We start from the raw sequence: 6,966 nt of genomic DNA, 5'->3' as shown, positions 1-6,966 counted from the left end.
CTAGAATCTGTCTCTTGGCTGTTGGCTCTCTTTGCTTTGGGCCATCATGGCTCTTGTGCTACCTCTTTCTCTTTTCTGTGTGCTTGAGAAAGATATCGAATCCCGAGGACGAATATGTAACGTATTATCTGTAATTGTTTTGTCTTCTATGCTCTGTAATATTCCTTTAGTGTTTTATGTTAGCATTTCTACTTTCTTTATAATAAATTTGATCCTTGTTTATTTAAGCAGTGTGTTTATATTTATAGCTAGCATTGTTAGCATACCTTCCATTAACCTTATCAGAGCTTTGTTAGACTATTATAGGAATAGACAATAGAATACATTTTTATAATAAATAGGGGAGGTATAAAACCACCCCATGTTTATTTCACTGGGCTTCGGGATAAAACAGTTAGGTCTTCCCTTTGGGACTCACGTTCGGTGACAGTTCATTTATCCTTATCTCTACCTACCAGGAGTGAGGATGTCCTCAACGTCGGCCGAACGATTGGCCGTCTTTTGTCCGGGGCTGTCCTGTCGGTTGAAAAGTGCTAAAGACTGCACACGAATTTTGTCAGCCAACAACAGCCGACTGCAGAAGTGATGTCATGTGATGGTTAACTTTCCGTGTGTTTTTTCTTCTCTGAGCATGCCCAGTCTTGCTAATCTGCTGTTTGTCGGCCGAAATCTGTACTGACTGGCGAACAATCGGCCGTTCTGGTGTTGGCCAACAAAAATTTTAATGCCTGCACACCAGATTCTGTTCAGCCGAAAAGTCGCAGTCGGTTGTCGGAAGCATCATACTAACAAGCCGACAATCGGCCGATCGGTCGGTGGCCGAATATTTACGGCCGACAATCGCTACGTGTGTACGGGCCTTTAATTCTGGTCTAGTGGCCTGCTCTTTTCAAATTCTAAAGGAGGAACATCTGTCCAATTTAAGCAGACTAAAGAGCAAAAACCAATAAACAATCATTGGTGGCCGATTCCCCGACCTGCAACCACACGCATGCAAACAGCGAGGTCTGAAGCAATCCATGTGACTTTTTTTTTTACATTTCACCCCAGAAGAAGAAGCCACTCTTGTCGGAAATCCATATTTTTTTTATTTGTATATACCGAAATACAAAGAGTTGCCGAGTATGGATATAAAACACAGGATATTGGTCCGGAAGCAGTCGTGGAGACTTCGTTAGGTAGTAAGAAGCAATATAAAAAAAAAAAGAAAGGAGATTTATACAAGAATATAGTGTACAGCCCCCGCTCTGTATGTGGGGAGGACCGACATATTGCTTTTGTTCTAGAAAACATTGATATTACAGAGCTACCGGTACACCTCCCACCTTGTCCTGGGAAATGATACAGAACTACAAAATAAAATGTGACATCGATCGGGAAGTGTCATTGCCTGTTATTGGCAGGAAAATGGCCACATTCACCCATCATTGATACAAAAGGCCCAATTCACAAAGATTGTAACGCAAGGATAAGGATCTTTATTTTATTCATGATGGTCATTTTCAAACCTCAATGGACACAAATTAGTATTCTTATCCCCCCTGTGTTAGTTTGATTGTTGGAGGATTCCCTTTTACCCCTCTTTCCCCTGACCTTACCTACTCCACCTTCCACAGATGCAAACTTGCCTTGTTCGGGAGGCAGCCGCTTCCAGCATTTAACATCCAGTACCTCAGGTCTTCATTGGCCTGGCCACACCCTAGTGACCCATGGACTTGGGTGATGGTCCCATCCAATACCTCAGGTCTTCATTGGCCTGCCCACCACCATAGTGACCCATAGACTTGGGTGATGGTCCCATCCAATACCTCAGGTCTTCATTGGCCTGCCCACCACCATAGTGACCCATAGACTTGGGTGATGGTCCCATCCAGTACCTCAGGTCTTCATTGGCCTGGCCACACCCTAGTGACCCATAGACTTGGGTGATGGTCCCATCCAGTACCCCAGGTCTTCATTGGCCTGGCCACACCATAGTGACCCATAGACTTGGGTGATGGTCCCATCCAATACCTCAGGTCTTCATTGGCCTGCCCACCACCATAGTGACCCATAGACTTGGGTGATGGTCCCATCCAGTACCTCAGGTCTGCATTGGCCTGGCCACACCATAGTGACCCATAGACTTGGGTGATGGTCCCATCCAGTACCTCAGGTCTTCATTGGCCTGGCCACACCATAGTGACCTATAGACTTGGGTGATGGTCCCACAGAAGTTTATAGAGCTGTGTCCAGAGGCCATAGACGGTCCAAAATACGTCAATAAGATTGTGTTCTGAGGCCAGAGACAATCCCACAGAAAGCTATAGGGTTGTGTTCCAAAGTCAGTAACGATCCCACAGAAGTCTATAGGGCTGTGTCCTGAGGCCAGAGATGGCCCCATAGAACTCTATGTGAATATATTATGCAGACCCAGAACAGGACAATGAAGACTTGCGGCACTGGATGTAAACAAGCACCAGAATCCGTGGCTGGCCAATCGAGGTAAATGCACTTTGGGGGAAATGTTGGTTAGTGAGGTGGGGGGGGGGGGGGGTTTGGCACAAAGGATAAATGCAAATTTGGGGAGGGGGGTTGGTTAGTGAGGTCACGGAGAGGGGGTACATTTTTTTCAAAGTCCACTTATCCTTTAACAATAGGATGAAGATCTTTATTTTAGTCATGCGACTCATATTGAAACCTCATTGGACACAGCTGAAAATAAGGATCCTTATTCTGGCGTGTTAGCGTCATGATTTCAACATTCATCTGCGATAAAACTGAGTGACGGATGGCTCTGCGATTGTGCTTCTCCAACATATCATTCCAGCCAATAACATATTAGCTTTCAATTACAATTACGCCCAAAAGGACAGCATTGTAGTGTATATGGAGGTAAAGTGGACCTGTCACATAAATGGGCAGCGGTGGGCACCACTAAGCTGCAATGTATACACAAGGTGATATTTGGGAACATTCATGACATATTCAGTATCTGAGAAGCCCGCCTAATGTCCTCTTTTTTTAAAGGAGCGCTACATTCTAAGCTTTTGTTTCATTCATGTGGATAAGATCAGTTTAATATAATCTGATCCATGAGCAACAAAGCCCAGCTCCACTGAAAATTTATTTTATTTTGGATGGAACAGGAAAGGTTTTAATAACCATTTGTGTCCCCATGGGGAGATTGCCCTTCACTTCCTGTCAGGAGAGGAAGCAATGGAAAATCTCTCCAATGCTAACCCAGACAGAGGCAAGCTTGTAAAGTGGGAAAAGGAGAAAATGTTCCCCTTTCTGCTGACGAGCGCACCGCTTTTTCGTGTATGGGCGTCACAGAGACAGGAAGTGAGAAAAATCTCCCCGTGGTTACACAGACAAATAAAACCCCCGCTCGATCACCCACAATGCCCCACCAGCCCGTCAGCATCTGATCTTTACCAAGGCTCTAGGTCACATGACCAAGTACAAAACACTATGTACAGTCACTCTCTCTAGGTCACGTGACTGAGTTTAGAAGACTATGTACAGTCCCCTATAACATGAAACACCCTCAATGCCCCCAGCAGCAGCCAACCAGCATTTGATCTTTAGCAAGGCTCTAGGTCATGTAACCGGGCTCAGAAGACTATGTACAGTCACTCATAATGTGAAACACCCACAATGTCCCACCAACATCTGATCTTTGGTAAGGCTAGGTCCCATTACTGAGCTCAGAAGACTATGTACAATCACTTTTTACATGAAAAACCCAAAATTTTCCCTGACAGCCACCCAATATCTGATCTTTGCCAAGGCTCTAGGTCACAAGATCGAGCTCAGAAGACTATGAACAGTCAATGCGAATACTGATGTGGGCCAGACTCCAAAGCTTGACCAATCAACACCAGGTGTGTTCTTTCCTCAGCCTTGAGGATACGGATGTGGACTCTAAACCTTGGCCAAACACTGGGGGTGTTCTTTCCACAGCACTGAGGATGTGGACTGGACTCAAAACCTTGGCCAATCTATACTAGGGGTGTTCCTTCCTCAGCCCCACAGATGTGTATGTGGGCCGAACTCTTAACTTTGGCCAGTCAAGCCTGAGGATGTGGGCCAGACTCTAAAGCTTGGCCAATCAACACCAGGGGTGTTCTTTCCTCAGCCTTGAGGATACGGATGTGGGCTGGACTCTAAACCTTGGCCAAACACTAGGGGTGTTCTTTCCACAGCACTGAGGATGTGGGCTGGACTCATAAACTTGGCCAATAAATACTAGGGGTGTTCCTTCCTCAGTCCCACGGATGTGGATGTGGGCCAGACTCTTAACCTTGGCCAATCAACACTTGGAGTGTTTCTTCCTTAGCCCTGAGGATATGAATGTGGGCTGAACTCTAAACCTTGTCCAATCAACACTAGGGGTGTTCCTTCCTCAGCCCTGAGGATATGAATGTGGGCTGAACTCTAAAGCTTGGCCAATCAACACTAGGGGTGTTCCTTCCTTAGCCCTGAGGATACAGATGTGGGATGGACTTAAAACATTGGCCAATCAACCCTGGAGGTGTTCTTTCTTAAAGCCTTGAGGATGGGAGCCAGACTCTTGACCTTGGCCAGTCAAACCTGGTGGTGTTCGTTCCTCAGCTTTGAGGAGGTTGGCCAAACTCTAAACCTTTGCCAATTAACACTAGGGGTGTTCCTTCCTCAGCCCTGAGGATATGAATGTGGGCTGAACTCTAAACCTTGGCCAATCAACACTAGGGGTGTTCCTTCCTCAGCCCTGAGGATATGAATGTGGGCTGAATTCTAAAGCTTGGCCAATCAACACTAGAAGTGTTCCTTCCTTAGCCCTGAGGATACGGATGTGGGATGGACTCTAAACATTGGTCAATAAACCCTGGAGGTGTTGTTTCCTGAGCCCTGAGGATGTGGGCCAGACTCCTTACCTTGGCCAGTCCACCCTGGGTGTGTTCGTTCCTCAGCTTTGAGGAGGTGAGCCAAACTCTAAACCTTGGCCAATCAACACTAGGGGTGTTCCTTCCTTAGCTCTGGGTATGTGGGCTGGACTCTAAACCTTGGCCAATCAACACTAGGGGTGTTCCTTCCTTAGCTCTGGGTATGTGGGCTGGACTCTAAACCTTGGCCAATCAACACTAGGGGTGTTCCTTCCTTAGCTCTGGGTATGTGGGCTGGACTCTAAACCTTGGCCAATCAACACTAGGGGTGTTCCTTCCTTAGCTCTGGGTATGTGGGCTGGACTCTAAACCTTGGCCAATCAACACTAGGGGTGTTCCTTCCTTAGCTCTGGGTATGTGGGCTGGACTCAACCTTGGCCAATCAACACTAGAGGTGTTCCTTCCTTAGCCCTGAGGATGTGAGCTGGACTGTAAACCTTGGACATTCAGCACTCGTGGTGTTCCTCCTATAGCCCTGAGGATGTGGGCTGGATTCTAAACCTTGGCCAAACAACCCAGGTGTTCCTTCCTCAGCCCTGGGGACGATTCTGCCTTCTGAAATGGCCAGGGTTAAATGATCCGTAAATGGTTCTGATGGTTGTTTCGCAGATAAGATTTCCCTCACCAGCGCATCACCTGTGGCTGCAGGAAAGAAAATCACATGGTCTACGGCTGGCCTAAATGCCCCCAGCAGCCAGCATCTGACCTTTACCAAGGCTCTAGGCCACATAACCGAGCTCAGCTCAAAACCCTAATGTGAATGAACATGGCCACACATTCTCGATCGGACCCCAGAAGGTGTACATTTTAACAACAGGTCCACTTTAAGCTCCTCCTATTTTGACTAGCACCCAGTAGTTAGTGTTCATCTCATTTTTTTGCTTAGTGTTAAGAACATGAAATAAAATCTAAGTCTGCATCCTTCTACAAACTGCCGTTAGATCTGTAAACTACTTATAAAAAAAAAAACAAAAAAAAAAACCAAAAACAAAATTTTCTCTATAAAAGCCGATTTCTGACCGAACTGTTAGGAATACGCTACCATCTCAGCCTCGGAAGATGCGACTGATTGCGGCTATCAAAATATAGAATATATATATTTATAAAAACAGTACAGGACACAGAGCGCCGGAGTATAAAAATGCTGTACAGAGCGCGCTCCTACAAAGAAAATGTGCAAAAGTGTATCGTAGGCGGAAGCCACCTCTTGGCAAGGGGGGGGGTGGAAGGTTGTGGTTTTGTTTCGTCTTTAGACGCATTCAGATGGTCAGAGGCCGGGATAAAATCGGAAATAAAAAGGCAGCTGGTCCCATCGATTGGTGACCCGGTTCATGGCTGCTTTGCAAATGAATGCTGAGAAGGAGTAAGGAATTCTGGGTAAATGACATTTTTGACACAGCAGGTCTAAAAGTGAACACCTGTTGGAGCGATCAGCGTTATAAATCTGGCCGCATGTTACAATCGCATTGTACAACGTACTGATTTGATGGTACAGAAGGGTCCATGTTTGTGGGGTTAAATGAGTTCCGATCCAATCTGAAAAATAAAATAAGCCAGGCCATGTCTGCCTTTATTTTTGAGACCCTGGTGCTCATCCAGCAACCCCCACCATTAATGATGGGGTATAAAATCTTTGCTTATGAGAATGGAAATTTATTAGGCCCACCAATAATCGCTGGAGCCCTTGGGTTTATTTTGGGAGTTCTATGGTGTACTTTGTCTACTCCCTCGATGGGTCCCTAAATAAATCCCCAAGGGGGCTGAGAATACCGATCCCCTGTCCTAGAAGAGCTTAAATGTAGTTGGCAGGTCAGCTGGACCTGGAGTGGTGCCAACCACCACAGTTCCTAGAAGCTGGAGTCATCAGCTGCTCCCCCTTCTACCCAACACTAGCCCTATACTGTCTCTCCTCTTTGTCCATGTCTACCCATTGCTTCTCTATCCCCCATTAATGATGGGGTATTAAAGATTTGCTGATGAGAATGGAAACTTGATTAGGCTCACCAATAATCTCTGGGGCTCTTGGGTTCATTTCATGAGTTCTATGGTGTACTTTGTC

At 46.1% G+C, this 6,966-nt stretch overlaps 1 long non-coding RNA gene across 1 annotated transcript; it reads left to right on the top strand.

The window, feature by feature from the left end:
* The first annotated feature begins 3,139 nt into the window (after positions 1–3,139).
* Positions 3,140–4,362, top strand: LOC309543451. The gene is made up of 3 exons (XR_014224792.1): positions 3,140–3,428; positions 3,675–3,829; positions 4,085–4,362. It is a non-coding gene; the product is annotated as an uncharacterized lncRNA (long non-coding RNA).
* Positions 4,363–6,966: the final 2,604 nt, after the last annotated feature.

This window comes from Pelophylax lessonae (assembly GCF_965119305.1).
Source record: "Pelophylax lessonae genome assembly, chromosome: 13".
NCBI lineage: Eukaryota > Metazoa > Chordata > Amphibia > Anura > Ranidae > Pelophylax > Pelophylax lessonae.
This window is presented reverse-complemented; position numbering and strand designations above follow the sequence as displayed.